This window comes from Nerophis lumbriciformis, linkage group LG01, assembly GCF_033978685.3.
Source record: "Nerophis lumbriciformis linkage group LG01, RoL_Nlum_v2.1, whole genome shotgun sequence".
Classification (NCBI taxonomy): Eukaryota; Metazoa; Chordata; class Actinopteri; order Syngnathiformes; family Syngnathidae; genus Nerophis; species Nerophis lumbriciformis.
Genome location: NC_084548.2, coordinates 33,502,057 through 33,520,464, shown reverse-complemented (window position 1 = coordinate 33,520,464; position 18,408 = coordinate 33,502,057). Strand labels below are relative to the sequence as shown.

The following is an 18,408-nucleotide window of genomic DNA, read 5'->3' as shown; positions in this document are numbered from 1 at the left end:
ATGAGTGAACGGACACAAACATTTGACAGACAGTTGCGATAGCCAATCAAATCAGAAGTTGTTCTTCTCGCTGGCCTAAGGCAGATATATATAAGCAAAAGAACTCCATTACCCAGCATGCCACAGTAGTGACGAGCATGCACAGTAGCCCCGTTTAGGTTGAATGTTGCCATGCTGGCAGCGGGACATTTTTGATGAGCACGCTGTGGAGTAAACTTTAAGAACTCAGCCAACACGCATCGTCTGCATCTTTTATGATTAGACAAGACAACGCATATATTTGCAAGGCCATTTTCAAGACGGATATTTAAAGAGAAACTACATCTTGTGAGACGATGTCGGCCAACCACGGAAGCTCGAATGGGTTCTACAAATTGTGAGTTCAGATATTTTATTTCTTTATATTTTCACGATTAATATGTTTTTTGCAATTTTAATTTTGACAATACCACATAAGATGCTGCGACGAGGTGGCGACTTGTCCAGGGTGTACCCCGCCTTCCGCCCAATTGTAGCTGAGATAGGCTCCAGCGCCCCCCGCGACCCCAAAGGGAATAAGCGGTAGAAAATGGATGGATGGACCACATAAGATGTGTTTTAATTGCTTATGCGGGTTTATTGATTTTCAAATGCGCCAGAAAATAACCTGTTTTGTACACTGTTGATGTTATTCAATGTAGGTTGTGCGTAAATGTGTTCCTGTATAGTAGTTCTCCAGCAATGTTCATGTGGTGACATAAATGATGGTATTTTGAGAGGTAACCATTGGACACAGGACATCACTGAAGGCCTACGTGGAAAACGTACGGCCCGCCACTGCTATATTTGTGTCGCAGGCTGACACAAATCTTTGTTGATGGAAATGTTGAAATGTATATTTATTCTACCCATTTTTACGACATTGGAAAACATTAGTAAAACGGAGGCTTCTCAGGGGGTCAGATAACTCTTGGAAATTACTGGCTTAGAGTGCTCAAAGGTATAGAAATGTGTGTCCATTTTAAAGGACATGGCAAGCTGTCTTTTTCTAATGGATTTAAATAAATAAATGATAAATGGGTTGTACTTGTATAGCGCTTTTCTACCTTCAAGGTACTCAAAGCGCTTTGACACTACTTCCACATTTACCCATTCACACACACATTCACACACTGATGGAGGGAGCTGCCATGCAAGGCGCTAACCAGCACCCATCAGGAGCAAGGGTGAAGTGTCTTGCTTAGGACACAACGGACATGACGAGGTTGGTACTAGGTGGGGATTGAACCAGGGATCCTCGGGTCGCGCACGGCCATTCTTCCACTGCGCCACGCCGTCCCTATTTATTTATTATGATTTATTACAATCTTTATTATGATTTATTACAATCTTTGCAAGCTGGGTAATGTTTGCTGTGGTCTGGGACAACATGGCACACAAACAACTATCAGAAATGCAGCCAATATTACATACAGATATGTCATGAGACATGTAAATATAAATTAAATACACCGAGGACATAAGTAAAGGAAATTAAATGAGCTCAAATATACCTAATAACGAGGCATAATGATGCAATATCTACATATAGCTAGCCTAAATAGCATGTTAGCATCAATTAGTATGCAGTCATGCACTGACCAAATATGCCTGATTAGCACTCCACACAAGTCAATAACAACAAAGCTCACCTCTGTGCATTTACACGTCTTTCTGTGGCAGCGGAGACAGTTTTACATGTAAACAAACTGTTCCGTCACAGTCCACAAAACTACGGTGAGTTCAAGCACCGCCAAAATTAGTAGATCAAAACAGTAAAGCATAAACAAAACATATTAAACTGTGGGCTTTTTCACAATTAGGAAGGTTTGTGTCATTAAAACAAAACATATATTTTTTACCCCATTTTTTTTTCCATTTTCAAACATTTTTGAAAAAGCTCCAGGGAGCCACTAGGGCAACGCTAGAGAGCTGCATGTGTCTCTTGCCATGGTCCCCAGATCCAGAGACGGTAGGCAATGTGCAGGTGAGATGTTAATTTTATTAAGGAAAGAGGCCGGGCAAAACAATGAGGGCCAGCGTGCATGGATGGGACAGCAGTCGATGGGTGACACACACAAACTTGTCATAGAAGGTAAAACAACACACAAAGCATGCATGCAATGCAATGCACCATGATGCAACAACAGAATACATAACACAACTATTATATAGCAACATCAACCTGACAATGCTGGCATAAGAAAACCTCTCGATTGCCAATTAGGAACATGTAAGAAGATCAGCGCCTTGACAGGAGGTAAAGTTGACAACAAGCATGACAACAGGAAGTCTAACTAGGAAAATAAAAGCATAGACAGAAAACTAAAAACCAGAACAGAAACACACAAACAAGCTGGCATGCGGGAGCATGACTTCCATGTGTCCATCTATCCTTCTCCAGGAAGCTCTGCTACTTAGTGTGGAACAATCCTCTTCATTTTCTTTTAGTCTTAAAAGTCTCTCAGCCACTTGGGGTATTATTCTGCACTTCCCAGCTTTTGTAGGTTTGTCTCGCTGTAGAAAGACGGCACCGACAATTTCAATCACATGGGACAATGCACGCCTCATCGTCTGTCAATAATCTGCATTTATTGTCTGATTAGCGAATAGGTGGAAAGAGTGGAATAGGAGAAAACCTACTCATCCCTGTATGTTTGCTTATGCCAATCACGGTTACCTATACATATGACACCCCGCGTTCAGGTGGGTCAGCGTGACCAGTCGCGTGCATTCCAATATGCCGCCGGGGTCAGTGCGGGTCGATGCCATGGGGGAAGCCATACGAGCGTGAGCTGCAGGAGCCTTCTGCAGTGCCTTGATCTACAGTGAAGACAACATTTTGAGTGGATGCGAACTGTGGAACCGGTCAGGTTCCCAAAGTTGAATGGCGAGCTATGAAGGAGGCCTTAGCCCAAAGAACCTAAATACTAGCACTTGTGCTGAAGCATCACGCTCTCCTGCCAGGCCGGTAGGGGGCTCTCTGCAGCCTTCAAATCTTTCAACCCACTGTCTCTCTCTCTCTCCCTTTGCCCTTCCCCCTGACAAACGTCCACTTCACCCAGTGGACAATATCAATAAAACCCAGACGTGGTTTTTCCTCATTAAACTGTGGGCATGGTTGGGTTTTGGTTTGGTATGCAAGGAACTATACTGCAGACAGATTGTGATAGCAGTGGTGTGCCATCAAGGCCAGCAAGGCCTTCTCTGCTGGCCTAACGTAACCAGAAATCATGATCATAATTAAAGATACAATTATTTTTTTATTTACTTTCCCTAAATATCTCAAATTGTTCATATTCTCTTATGTCATATTATGCACATTCCGGTGCTGTTGGTTTTAGTTTAGAGTTTGTATCCAATCAGAATTCAGCTAGCTTATGTTGCCATGCTGTACCAAATCTGCCAGACGCCTTCAGAATCAACAATGCTGGCGTACACAAACATTTGATAGATAATTGCGATAGCCAATCAGATCACGAGTTGTTGTCAGTAAGGCCTTCTAGATGGCATCACGTTGAACGTGACCTTTACGCGGATGAATTTGAGAACACATAGAGTTGAGAGAACAGTTGCGATAGCCAATCAGATCACAAGTTGTTGACAGTAGCTGTTCTGTTACAACTAAAAGTTGTAACCTCTTGTTGTTGAAGTGTGTCATGCTTGTCATTTAAATTAACATTGTTACATGTGTATTTGTCGGGCAGCACGGTGGAAGAGGGGTTAGTGCATCTGCCTCACAATACGAAGGTCCTGAGTAGTCTTGGGTTTAATCCCGGGCTCGGGATCTTTCTGTGTGGAGTTTGCATGTTCTCCCCGTGACTGCGTGGGTTCTCTCCGGGTACTCCGGCTTCCTCCCACCTCCAAAAACATGCACCTGGGGATAGGTTGATTGGCAACACTAAATTGACCCTAGTGTGTGAATGTGAGTGTGAATGTTGTCTGTCTATCTGTGTTGGCCCTGCGATGACGTGGCGACTTGTCCGGGGTGTAACCCGCCTTCCGCCCGATTGTAGCTGAGATAGGCTCCAGGGCCCCCCGCGACCCCAAAGGGAATAAGCGGTAGAAAATGGATGGATGGATGTGTATTTGTCACCATCATGTGGTCAGGGCAGTTAATATATCTTTGATAAGTTTGTACTTTGAATCAAACTTTATTGTCCGGAAGTTCCATAAGCCAAGCAGATACATTTACGGTATATGTTTTAATTGCTGATGCGTTATAATTTATTTTTAAATGTGCCAGAAAATAACCCGTTTTGTATACTGTTGATGTGGTTCAATGGACAGTAGTGCGTAAATGTGTTCCTGTATAGTATTTCTCCAGTTTGTCGATCTTATTGCCTGAATGGCCATTCATCATTCATTCATTTTTATTGTTTCTTTTCACTGTAATTATTTTGCACTGCAATTTGTATGTCATTTACTACTACCGCCAATTTTGGAGTACCAGCAAAATTAAAACTATAATTAAATCTTCTGCCGCTCCCTTCTAGAGTTGAGTCTCTATCTTCTGATACAAGCCTATACGATCCTTGCTACCCACGCATAAGATGTTACAGTCACGGTGTATAATAAATGTTTCTTCAAAAATTATATTTGCTGACATGCTTACAAACTAAAACGGGTATACGCCATCCACTAATTTACTGCGCTCAGGGCACTGAGTATAGGCTTGCTCAGGCACTAAGCAAAGAAGAGCCACTCGTGGCCTAATTTTAGGTAAATAACAATTGGTCAAAGAAAATATACGAATAAACAATACAAATAAACAAACCATTAATTTGAAAATTAATGTCTATTTTATGTCATGATAATTTTCTTCCCAATAATCGCACATCCCTGGTATGTTATGTTATTAATATTTGTTTGTGTTTGTTGTTGTTCACTGGCTTATGTTCAGAGGTGTAGTGTAGTTACTAAAGATGTGCCAAGTATTTGAACGTTTGTTCATTTTCAGTACCGTCCATCCATCCATCCATCTTCTTCCGCTTATCCGAGGTTGGGTCGCGGGGGCAGCAGCTTAAGCAGGGAAGCCCAGACTTCCCTCTCCCCAGCCACTTCGTCCAGCTCCTCCCGGGTGATCCCGAGGCGTTCCCAGGCCAGCCGGGAGAGATAGTCTTCCCAGCGTGTCCTGGGTCTTCCCCGTGGCCTCCTACCGGTCGGACGTGCCCGAAACACCTTCCTTTCAGTACCGTAAGGGATCAAAATGAAAATTGCAAAACTGCTTGGCTTTTCTGTTTGACGATTTTTAAAATGAAACACAACTGTTATCTGTTGGCAGATAATCCTCCAATAAATATCTTTTTTTTTTTTTTTTTAAGCAGATATAACATACAGAAAACATTGAAGGTTGTGTGGCCCACTTTAACACATTTTGTGCATTTAGGATGCTAAAACTAATACAATTTAGGAAAAATATAAGATTATAGGATATATGTTTTGTGTTATAGATGACAAAGCAATTTAGTGTATTATCTAATAATATATTTCATTATTAACCAGTGCTGGAATTTAAAAAAAGAAGCATTTAGTCATAGTTACAAGTTACTTTACCCCCAAAATAATTAAATTACCAAGAGAATTTGTTATGGTCTGAGATGGGTGTTGTTGATCTCGACCCCAAGATGCAGAGACAGCAAGTGAAGTGCAGGTAAAAAAAACTTCTTCTATAATGGAAATGCAGGTAACACAAAAACAAATATGTTCAACATGGGATGGAAAAATGGAAAAAAGACGTATGAAGCGCACAGATAGCGAAGCAGTTATTTGAGGTACAAAGCAACATTTTTCAGGTAGAAGAAGGGACTGGTATACAAATATTAAAAAAACAACAACTCCTGATTGCCAATCCGGGACAGGTGAGGCATTTCCTGTTGAATGTGTTCACTGCGCGTTGTTACGCTTGTTCTTAAAGTGGAACACACATCTCTCCATGCGGTGCATTAAACTTAACGCGCTTCATTTGACTGTAAATAAAGTTAACATATTTTAACATTTGACATTGTCATGAATCAGATGACCAATTACTAGATAATGTATCAGTTTCAGTTTATCACTAATGCTGAAAATGGGCCTCAGTCTGCACTTTGGACACCCCTATTTTATAGGGTTTATTTTTAGGAACGTGCCAGTACATCCTGCTCACATGTATTAGCAAAATGAATGACACTTGTGAAAACATCTCACAAGTGACAAACACGCTGTGCTTCACATTACATTAATGCAGTCCAGCATAAACACAGCAGCTCTTCACTATGGCTTTGTGAGTCATAACTTGTAAGGTCCGTAAATTGGCACCGCCGAAGATGTTTATGACTTTGTGTCTCCTTTTGCTCATTGAAAATCAAGACCATTCCCTATGAGTCACTTTCAAATTTGACCATCACATGAGAGTTATACTGTACACTCTGGTTAGTGAAAGAGAAAGTTTGTAAACATACGTGGGAAGACAACATACTGTAAGCTGCTAGGTTATGACCTGGAAAAATGTCACGGCCCGGGCGCACTCCAATTCACATTCATCTGTGCACCTGCGCGCGTCACTCCTGCAGCAGCTGCGCCGGTGCACAGCTGCAATCAATCAGCAATCTTCACACCTGAAATTGATGAGACACCAGGCTTCTTTTTTTTCTTCTTTTGTCCTGTCCAGCTTCTCAGGCAAATCATATAGTTGATGTAGATGCCCATATTGGCTGTTCAGATTGACTTTACAAAAGAGAAGTGTAGTATACTTCTCTTTTTGCCTTATTTGTATTTGACTTTATTAAATGTATTTATATTATCATTTGGTGCAGCCGGGCCGGAGCAGGAGGGGATGGAAAGAGAAAAAAAAGAAGACAGAGGGGGAAATTGTGGGGACAAGAGGGGGATTAGACAGAGAGACAAAAACAACAACAGCAAACACAACAACAACAATAGAGCAACATCAGCAAATACGACATGTACAAATATGATGGTAAAAGTGATAGCAAATAAGCAGTTAGCGAAAATAAAAACTAATACAGAAATGACAATGAGCATTATTACACTACAAATGGAGCAATACAAATACCAACAGAAATAGCGCTATAAACTGGGTATAACACATGGCACACTGACAAAGCTTAACCTATTGTTACTATAACAATCTACAAGGTTAATGTAGGTTGCTTCTCTTTCTCCCCCTCCATTTTTCTGCATTCTTTCGTATCTCAAGTTATCATTACGTATATGTATTGTTGCATTTGAACAACGCCGGGCTTCTTAAGCCAGAGCAAACCTGCGTTCCGGGCCAGAACGTAGCGACCTGTTCCCGTACAGTAAGCCGTCCTATCTAGCTCTACGCTCATTCTCTCTCTCTGTGTTTTCATTTGTCTCGTGTTCCCATGTCGTTCCAGCAACATTCCTCCGTCCCCTGATTACGAGCTGTGTGTCTCGTCTCCCCGTATTCCCCTCTGGTTCCCTGGCTGCCCCTTTTTGGATCTCCACCTCCCGCTTGGACACAGACTTTTGACGCCTCGCTTTTGCCCCTGACCTCTTGCCTGTCCCTGGATCTACGAGCTTGCCTGGCACCCTTGGACTTCCGCCTCTCGCTCAACACTCCTGGTAAGACTCAGTTAATCGCTACACATAGTCACACCATACACATATTTGGATTAAAGTTCACACTTCATAATATTGTATTTAATAAATAGAGCTAAACTACGTTCTGCATCTGTGCCGTCTCCTTTTCCCCTCGATACCATAACAAAAACAGTCATTAGGGAACATGAGAGGAAACTAATTACTTGGCCCCTAAGGCCAGGGAGTGCGGCCCCACCTTGACATGTACTGGATGCATTTGCAAAATGACTGCACATGGCTGCATTGTGTTTGCGGTAAAAGCCAGATAAAACACAATTGTCGCATTGAGCGAGTGTTGTGCATCCATGTGCAAGTGATGCAGCAGTCATGGGTTACAAAGCCCCCGCTAAAAGATAAAGCGCAGTAGCGGCAGAGTGTCAACAGCACCCTTGAAAAGCACACTTCACTTCTACAGGTGAGGACAGCAGCTTCAGATAATGAGAGGGTGTGAAAGCAAGGCTGACAGCTGCAAGGATAGGGTGAGGAAATGGAAAGGAAGCTAAACGTCTTTACTGTGTTTCAACTGAGTGAAGTGTGATTCCTCCTTCAATCCCTAAATTATCGTGAGGGATGATTGCCAGTGTCAGGTCAACAGGCTTACTTTCACACCAACACACACGCAAAGTACTGAACGTACTGACAATGTTGGTGGTAAGTGCTTCATTGACAATATTCATTGCATGGATGGTTATTAGTCAAGGGTATTGTATTGAAGTAAATGTTTATTAGTAAACGCAAATGACACATTTACACTAGAGTAAATCCAAATAATATGTGTGAACTAAAAATCACAGCTGGATTCCTCATGCTTGGATATATATATATATATATATATATATATATATATATATATATATATGTATATATATATATATATATATATATATATATATATATATATATATATATATATATAAAAATCACACAGTTTAGGCAATCTAACCTTTAAAACTTAACTAACTTTTGAACAGATAAATAAGACCGTCAAGATAATATGAAATCATTTTAAATATATGAAAAATAGTTTTGTACATCCAGAACTCAGACATCATTAAATGCTGAAACAGGAATTATTTTTTTGTATTAGGGCTGTCAAAAATAACTTGTGTGCTTAATCACAAAAAATATTGCATTAATCATGTACAGTTGCCAATTAATCACACACATTATTTTGAGCACACATGCTCCTTTACCTTAACTGCGAATGGTTACCTGAGAGGCGTCGTTGGCTGTTCTATGGTCAGTAAAGCATGCACATGTACATACAAAGATGGGGGAGACTCTGACTGGCACATTTTACTGAAAAAATAACCCTGATAGGACTTAAAAGGGACATAATATGATTTTGTTTGTGCATATAAAACATTTCCTTGTGGTCTACATAACATGTCATGATTGTTTTCTGGTCAAAATGTTGCATAGATTATGTTTTACGGACCTTCTTCAAGCCGCTTTCCGACCGTCTTTTCAGAATGTGCCGTTTTATGGGCGGTCTTATTTACGTGCCTACACTTTGACAGTGTCATCTCCCCGCCAGCCATGTTGTAGTTTTAGCGCTTCCATATGGAGTCTACTGACGGATATAAGTTAGAACTTGAGATGTCCGATAATGGCTTTTTTGCCGATATCCGATATTCCGATAGTGTCCAACTCTTAATTACCGATTCAGATATCAACCGATACCAATATATACAGTCGTGGAATTAACACATTATTATGCCTAATTGTGTTGTGACGCCCCGCTGGATGCATTAAACAAATGTAACACGGTTTTCCAAAATAAATCAACTCAAGTTATGGAAAAAAATGCCAACATGGCACTGCCATATTTATTATTGAAGTCACAAAGTGCATTATTTTTTAACATGCCTCAAAACAGCAGCTTGGAATTTGGGACATGCTCTCCCTGAGAGAGCATGAGGAGGTTGAGGTGGAAGTTGGATGTGTGGGGGGAGGTGGTTAGCGGGGGGTATGTATTGTAGTGTCCCGGAAGAGTTAGTGCTGCAAGGGGCTTGGGGTATTTGTTCTGTTGTGTTTATGTTGTGTTACTGTTCGGATGTTCTCCCGAAATGTGTTTGTCATTCTTGTTTGGTATGAGTTCACAGTGTGGCGCATATTTGTAACAGTGTTAAAGTTGTTTATACGGCCACCCTCAGTGTGACCTGTATGGCTGATGACCAAGTATTCCTTGCATTCACTTGTGTGTGTGAAAAGCTGTAGATATTATGTGACTGGGCCGGCACGCAAAGGCAGTGCCTTCAAGGTTTATTGGCGCTCTGTACTTCTCCCTACATCCGTGTACACAGCGGCATTTTAAAAAGTCATACATTTTACTTTTTCAAACAGATACCGATAATTTTGAAACCGATACCGATAATTTCCGATATTACATTTTAAAGCATTTATCGGCCGATAATATCGGCAGTCCGATATTATCGGACATCCCTAGTTAGAACTATACGCTACTTTGTATTAGAAATGGCAAAAGCAGAGGGTTCATGTGCATGTACGAGCCAGTCAGAGAAAGACAGAGAAAAGAGAAGACAGAGAAAAAGAAGGAATTTATTGACTACAGCGCCGGACCACAATGGCAGACTCCTGCAAAACACTTCGGGTAAATTCCTACACTGCTGTCACAGTTGGGAAACACAACACAAATTCCCAACCGCTCGTTTGGAGGAAGTATGAAAGAAAGCAAGATTGTTTAATAAATATCATCGCCATGCCTCCATGGTCTGATTTCACATTTTCAGGAATTATGTATACACAAAAACTGGTACAAATACTATAGGCAGGAACAGTTGGTTTTGCATAATAGGTCCCCTTTAAACTATTCCCAATTGTTGGGCAAATAAATTATGTGCATACAACATAAAATATTAAAATGACAAAATGTTTCTGTATGACATTTTGAAAATACAATTATATTTGTGTCAAAATATGGGTTATTTTTTTAAGGATAATTTGAATAATGTAAGCCAATAATTTACTGTGATTAATTACCATTAATTCAAAAGTATAATTCAATGGATAAAAAAAATAATAATAATTTGACAGCACAGATTTTTGTACATTTATTATAAATTCTACATAAGGAATTTGTTGTTTTGAACGTAAAATGTTTGTGGTAAAGTGTTCTTGGTTTTTATGTTTGCAAAAACATCCTGTTCATCCCAGATGCCAATGTGGACTGATGACACCTTGGATTGATTGCCAGCCAGTCATACTGTATGAATGCACTGTTGGGACAGACAACCTTCACACTCACATTCATAACAGTAAACATTGAGCTGATCTGACGTCATCTGAAAATGGCTGAAGGCTGTTGGCACCTGGCAAAACAAAATCAAAACATTGGCTCTTGACATTGTGAGGTAATTTTTATTGATGCTTCTGAATTGAAATGTGTGGAAGTATAGTGTTTGAAAAACAGTTCTGGCATGGATACATTCATTCATTCATTCATTTTCTACAGCTTTCTTTTCAGGGTAGCAATAGTACACCATGGACTACATGATCAATCACAAAGCAAAAGTCACGTGTTTACAGGTCAGGTCACATTAGTAACCTGTGACGGTAGGAACTTACAGCTAGAAAAACATGTTATTATTGGTCATTTAGATATGTTGTACTGATCTGAGCTTTGCTCGATTATATTAAAAGTAGTAGTACTGTATTATAATAGTAGTAGATGTAATACCTAGCAGGGCGTTGTTGACATAAATCTGCCTGGTCCAGCAACTCCAAACTAACACTGCCTGATCTACTAAATGTCGGTGTGTATTAAAACACGTGCAAACTACATTGCGCACACACGTCTGATCTACTAAGCTTATGCGCAGAGCATCTCTTAAATGAGCAAAATAGGGAAAACACAATCGATTCTTCTTTCTCCCTGGTGTCATGGTTTGTTAGTTTGTCTTTGAGAAACAATTCTGCACTAAATCAAATTGTAAAGTGGGCTAGTAAGCTTATAGGTGAGCCGCAACTCAACTTATCTGACATCTATGCCGCACAACTGCAGCGCAAGGTGAGCTCTATTATTCACCACTGCACCCATCATCCTTTACGCAGTGAATTCCAGCGCCTTTGCTCTTGTCGGCGGTTCATCGTTCCTCTTTGTAGGACTAAACGATATAAGGATACTTTTGTACCTGCTGCCATCACACGCTTAAATAAGGCTATCACATGGTGATTTTATTTATTTGTTATAGAATAGAAAGTACTTTATTGATCCCTGGGGGAAATTCAGCACCACAGTTCGCTCACAATAGACAATAATAATAATAAATAATATAATATATGTAATATATTATATATATATAATATATAATATATACATTTGTATGCCGTAGCATTTAAATCACAAGGATGTTATTGTTTTATTAGGTATTATATTTTATTGTTCTACAACAGGGATGTCAAACTCATTTTCATTGAGGGCCACATCGCAGTTATGGCTGCCATCAGAGGGCCGCTTGTCACAGCGAATAATCTATGAATTTGCCTCTGGATTTCATTATTAATTATATACATTGTTTTAAGTAGACTGTCGATTTTACAGTAAAAACTTTACATTTACAAAATTTTACTGGGAAAATCCAGCAGCTTAGTTGCCAGAATTTTTGTGTTCAATTTATATTGGTTTTTACAACATTATATTGTTAATGGAAAAACAGTACAAGTATTTTTTAAATTCTGGCAACTTCGCTGCCAGTTTTTCTACCGTAAAAACAAATGTACTGTTTTTCCATTTACAGTAATACACCGTTAAAAACAACAACAGTAGATTTTACAGTGAAAAACTGGCAGCTCAGTCAACAGAATTTTAACGCAAAAAAACAGTAGTATTTTTTTTAATTTACAGTAATATGCTGTAATGGTAATTTGTATTAATTTGATGGGTAGTTTGCTTTAAAGTTAAGTATATTTATTTAGACAAAAACGTGTTTGGGAACTATGATAATAAACTGTAATATTTGTTGCAATATTGGATTCTATTAAAGTTGAAAATGTATGCAATTTCAAGCAGTACACATTTTTTCTGTCAAAATGCAAAAAAATCTATTACATTTCGTGAGAAAATATTAAGTACTTTATTGACACATAATTTCCAGGTGTTTGCGGGCCAGATAAAATTATGTCATGGGCCAGGTCTGGCCCCCCGGGCCTTGAGTTTGACACATGTGTTCTACTGTGTGCCTGTATACTGGTGATCGTTTTTGGGTTTAAAAAAAATGTTTTTATGTTTTATATGATTTGTGTTTGCTTGTTTAATTTTGTCTTGACGCTAATTTACAAATGTCTGCACAACTATTTTACCTACGGGTACCATTAAAGAAACCTTGAACCTTGATTTAGCATGTCTGTCTTCATGCGTATGTAGAATTGATGCTGATTTTAGAATGCCCACAATACTGGGAGGAGGAGATGCCATTATAATCATGTAGCGCTTACAGTGGGATTTATCGAGGCTAAAACTTTACTGCAGCCACTGTTTTGCAGCTATTTTAGCACGTCTATAAAGTATGTGCAAACTGGCACAGTTACTACAAAGACAGACACTTGACCGAGAGAATATTTGGAATATTTGGACTGTCAGAAATGAAAATATTGGACAAATCATCTGTTGGCAATCATATATTATAATTTTATAGCTGCTGGATGACTTAAGTGTCTGCCAGGGTTTTATTAATGATGATTTTTTTAAATATAGGAGATATATTAAAATAATATATAGTCTATTCCTATATGAAAAAAAAACACTTTCAATATGCATTTTATTGCAACTGGATCATTCCCGAAGAAATATCACATTACCACAGTGCCTTCCAAAGTGTACCTTCTTCGTGGTAAAAATGGGTTCTGTTGTTTGGATCGTGCTTCAGTCCAAAAAAAAGTCGAACCTCGGATTCAGGAGGAACAGTGTGGTTTTCGTCCTGGTCGTGGAACTGTGGACCAGCTCTATACTTTCGGCAGGGTCCTTGAGGGTGCATGGGAGTTTACCCAACCAGTCTACATGTGCTTTGTGGACTTGGAGAAGGCAATCGACCGTGTCCCTCGGGAGGTCCTGTGGGGAGTGTTCAGAGAGTATGGGGTATCGGACTGTCTGATTGTGGCTGTCCGCTCCCTGTATGATCAGTGTCAGAGCTTGGTCCGCATTGCCGGCAGTAAGTCGGACACATTTCCAGTGAGGGTTGGACTCCGCCAAGGCTGCCCTTTGTCACCGATTCTGTTCATAACTTTTATGGACAGAATTTCTAGGCGCAGTCAAGGCGTTGGGGGGATCCGGTTTGGTGGCTGCAGGATTAGGTCTCTGCTTTTTGCAGATGATGTGGTCCTGATGGTTTCATCTGGCCAGGATCTTCAGCTCTTGCTGGATCGGTTCGCAGCCGAGTGTGAAGCGGCTGGGATGAGAATCAGCACCTCCAAGTCCGAGTCCATGGTTCTCGCCCGGAAAAGGGTGGAGTGCCATCTCCGGGTTGGGGAGGAGCCCCTGCCCCAAGTGGAGGAGTTCAAGTACCTCGGAGTCTTGTTCACGAGTGGGGTAAGAGTGGATCGTGAGATCGACAGGCGGATCGGTGCGGCGTCTTCAGTAATGCGGACGCTGTATCGATCCGTTGTGGTGAAGAAGGAGCTGAGCCGGAAGGCAAAGCTCTCAATTTACCGGTCGATCTACGTTCCCAGCCTCACCTATGGTCATGAGCTTTGGGTTTTGACCGAAAGGACAAGATCACGGGTACAGGCGGCCAAAATGAGTTTCCTCCGCCAGGTGGCGGGGCTCTCCCTTAGAGATAGGGTGAGAAGCTCTGCCATCTGGGAGGAGCTTAAAGAAAAGCCGCTGCTCCTCCACATCGAGAGGAGCCGGATGAAGTGGTTCGGGCATCTGGTCAGGATGCCAGCTGAACGTCTCTTTGGGGAGGTGTTTAGGGCACGTCCAACCGGTAGGAGGCCACGGGGAAGACCCAGGACACGTTGAAAAGACTATGTCTCCCGGCTGGCCTGGGAACGCCTCGGGATCCCCCAGGAGGAGCTGGACGAAGTGGCTGAGGAGAGGAAAGTCTGGGCTTCTCTGCTTAGGCTGCTGCCCTCCGACCCGACCTCGGATAAGCGGAAGAAGATGGATGGATGGATGGATGGATGGATATTATTAATTTGTGCTGCATGTCCTGAACATGATGAAACGCCACAGGTTGGACCATATAATAACATAAATGTAGAGGCAAATGAGTGTCTCCATGGTAAAAGCCGGTATACTGTACATGTAAAAATCTCATTTAAATAAGGCGGTCTGCACCACCTTTGCACTTGTTATTAATGATACACACAGTCTTGGTAGATCACCTAAGACATGCCCACTAGTAGTCCACACATTTTTATAGTTTGCACACACCGTTTATCTTTTCATTTTTATTTGGACTTAAGTTGATCAGGCTCTTAATAAGTCTGCTGCTCAAACACTTTCATAGATATGCTTTCAAGAAAGTGCAATGTTTAATTTGATGTCTTTTGGCTCCATTTCACACCACAAACTTTAAAACTCAAGTTTTATGTGCTCATTTCCCAGAAGTAAAATGTATAAAATACAACGCACATATTCAAACAGATTATGTTCACTAAAATAGCGTAGAATATCAAGCATTCCGAACAAACATTTTCCGTTGTAAACATTTTATTTGGATGATAAATCCACAGTTTTATAGCATGTTTCTCTGCCAACTGGTGCCTTAATAGAAAATGAGCTCTGGGATGAATTTAGTGGAAAGGCAGAATGATGGTATTAGGTTACAATTTGACCAAATATGAAATATGCCTTGAGCTTACAAACTCCTGGTGTTTCTCCCAGAAAATGACCTTCAGTTCAACTTATCTGGCAGAGACGCTGAGACAAACACTTTTATAGCAAAACCTCAGAAATGCATCATATTCTTTTGATTAGTAGAACATGTTAGCATTTATACCCTGATATATTGCATTCATGCCTCGTAGATCCGCGGCACATACATCTCACTATTTGTGCGTACATGTTTGTTTTCTGAATCTTCGCAGTTAAAACTGTAGCTACTGCAAATAGTTTCAGTAAAGTCAAGCCAAGCAATTTACATTCCCAGTCAATATGTTGACTGGCAATAAAATATTTGAGACAGTTGGACGTATGTGTGCATATGGCTTCACTTTCACCTTGATAACACCGTAAAACCACAAACACGACTAATCAACATGGAAATAAAATGTTTAGCTCAACAAGAGCACAAAAGTAAAGCCACTATTTAACTTCTATATATGAAACACTTTAAGTAATTGCACTTTTTAAAATCATGGACATGGTTTGTCTTTAATTCAGATGTAGCAGATACTACACATGAACCAATGATCACCGTTCTAAGGTGTGGTCTTATTTGTTTTTATCTTGTCTTAGATTGATGTCCAACTGCAGAACATTTCAGTTAGGTTGTGTTTGAAAGATCACTACTGAGACAAAGCAGATCAATTGTGAAATGTAACTTTAGCCCCTTTCTTCATCTGACTTGTCCCACATGCTGACTTGAGTGCACTAATTACATTTTACAACAACAAACAGCAAAATAAACTCAAAACAGTGCATTTTTTCTGGAGCAAGAATAATTATGTATTATGCAATATTTTGCGTGTGAGATGTGTTCTAAATTTCAAATTGATACTACAAACAAGTCACAGTATAATACACACATACAGCAGTGCCAACAGGTTGTCCAACAGTAATCAGCCTTGGAGCAGTTTTTAAAAGTAAAAAAAAAAAAAGAGGTTACACTAAGCTTTTAATTTTAAGGGTGAAAAGAACTGTGCAGTCCAGATTTCTGAGGAAAATTTAGTGGGTATTTGTGAGTAAAAGTGTGTAAGTACTGTGGAGAAAATGTTCGAAATAACTCAAAAAACAATATTTGCTATTACAAGCTACCATAAAGCTAAGTAATTGTCTATGTACACAAGGTAACATTTTGAACCTCTTGTTTAAAAATAGAAAATAGCAGTGTACACTGTGATGTGATCTTCTGTTAATTAAAAACTGAGATTGCGCACTTCATATTCGTTTGGGCAGCCGCCAGAAATTATCCACTAATAACCTCCAACTTGCATCCAACCAAATAGTCAGTTATTCAGATTTGAAGATGCCCTTTTTCTGTTAGTGTTGACTCTGGTGGTAACATATTGGTGGTCACATTGTCGTAACTAAATAAGCTTCCATCTTTAAAAAAAAAAATCACTTATCCAAACACTTGTGTTTTTGTTACCTCCACCAGGAGATTATGCGATTGCCAGTCTGTCTGTTTTTTCATTTTGCTAAAATTAATTAGCAGCATAACTCAATAGGTTTTGATGAACCTTTTAGGAATTGTCTGAAATGATACATTTTGGACTTGAAAACAGCTCCAAAGAGACAAAGATAGTGAATGGCTTACAAGAGGTTTCACTCTGTTTCTTTCATTTCGCTGTCAATAGCTCAGAAAGACATGGGCTTGAACTTTCAGGGAATGTCCGAAATAGATTTAACGGATGATTTAGATAATTTTTTACATTACAGTACGTCAACTTTACAAACGTTTGCTTATGTGTGCCTCCACCCATGTTCCGATCAGGGTTTTACTCTGACGATTCAGATACCGTACTTCCAATAGTGAGATCAGCTGATACCAATCACATGTCGTAATTGTAAATGTTTTATTTTGCTCATGTTTAGTGCTACTGACAGTGTAACAATATCAACACAATATTTAAGCTAGTTCCTTTCTTTCCTCTTTTGTTACATACAATTTTAGCAAAACAAAGTCAATATACTGTAGTACACAAACACTAAAAAGCCAAAACTACTATTGTTATCTTTATCTATTTTTATGTTAATTTAAATAGTTTGGTTACATGAACAAAAACAACATTTTTGTGGAAATAAAAATCTAGACTTCACTGTAAAAAATCCTATGTTTATGGTTAATTTACTCTAAATTTCTACTGTAATTTTTCTATTTTTTTTAAACAGTTTATAAAACTGTAGAATTGAAGACATTATCTGTAAATAAACAATCCGCCTGTTATTTTAAGTAATATGCCAGTAATGACAAACTATGTATATTTCTATTTTTTTTACAGAAAAATACCAAATTAATTATACATAGCATTTTCTGTTTTCTTAAATTACTTTCAAATTCATGTAAAATTACAGTAATTATCTTTCATTAAATATGTAGCTTGTTATATAAAAGTCTATGTCCATACTAACAATCTAACACAGGGGTGTCAAACTCAAATACAAAGTAGGCCAAAATTTAAAACTGAACAAAGCCGCGGGCCAAGGTTGAACAAATTAACCTTTAACGTACTCTATGAGCTATCGTCACGTTCGCTATTCATCCATTCTAACATCGTTCAGACCCAGTCACAAGATATGTGCGGCTTCTGTACGCACACACGAGCGAATGCAACGCATACTTCATCAACAGCGATACAGGTTACACTGAGGGTGCCAGTATAAAAAACTTTAACACTGTGAATCCACACCAAACAAGAATGACAAACACATTTCGGGAGAACATCCGCACTGTAACACAACAGAACAAATACCCAGAATCCTTTGCAGCACTAACTCTTCCGGGACGCTACAAAATACACCCCCGCTACCACCAAACCTCCCCCCCCACACACACACACCTTGTAGCGTCCCGGAAGAGTTAGTGCTGCAAAGGGTTCTGGTTTGGTGTGGATTCACAGTGTGGCGTATATTTCTAACAGTGTTTATTCGGCTACCCTCAG

At 39.7% G+C, this 18,408-nt stretch overlaps 1 protein-coding gene across 4 annotated transcripts in view; it reads right to left on the bottom strand.

Annotated features, from left to right (window-relative positions):
* The window catches only part of ngfa (nerve growth factor a (beta polypeptide)), a 60,545-nt gene that overhangs the window by 11,672 nt on the left and 30,465 nt on the right, over positions 1–18,408 (bottom strand). Inside the window, exon 1 of one of the 4 annotated variants that reach the window (XM_061971061.2) lies at positions 6,462–6,513. The exons of the other annotated variants lie outside the window; for them this stretch is intronic. The gene's annotated coding sequence lies outside the window, so the exon portion shown is untranslated. Of the gene's footprint in view, positions 1–6,461; positions 6,514–18,408 lie in introns of those variants that run through there. 4 annotated transcript variants of the gene reach the window in all.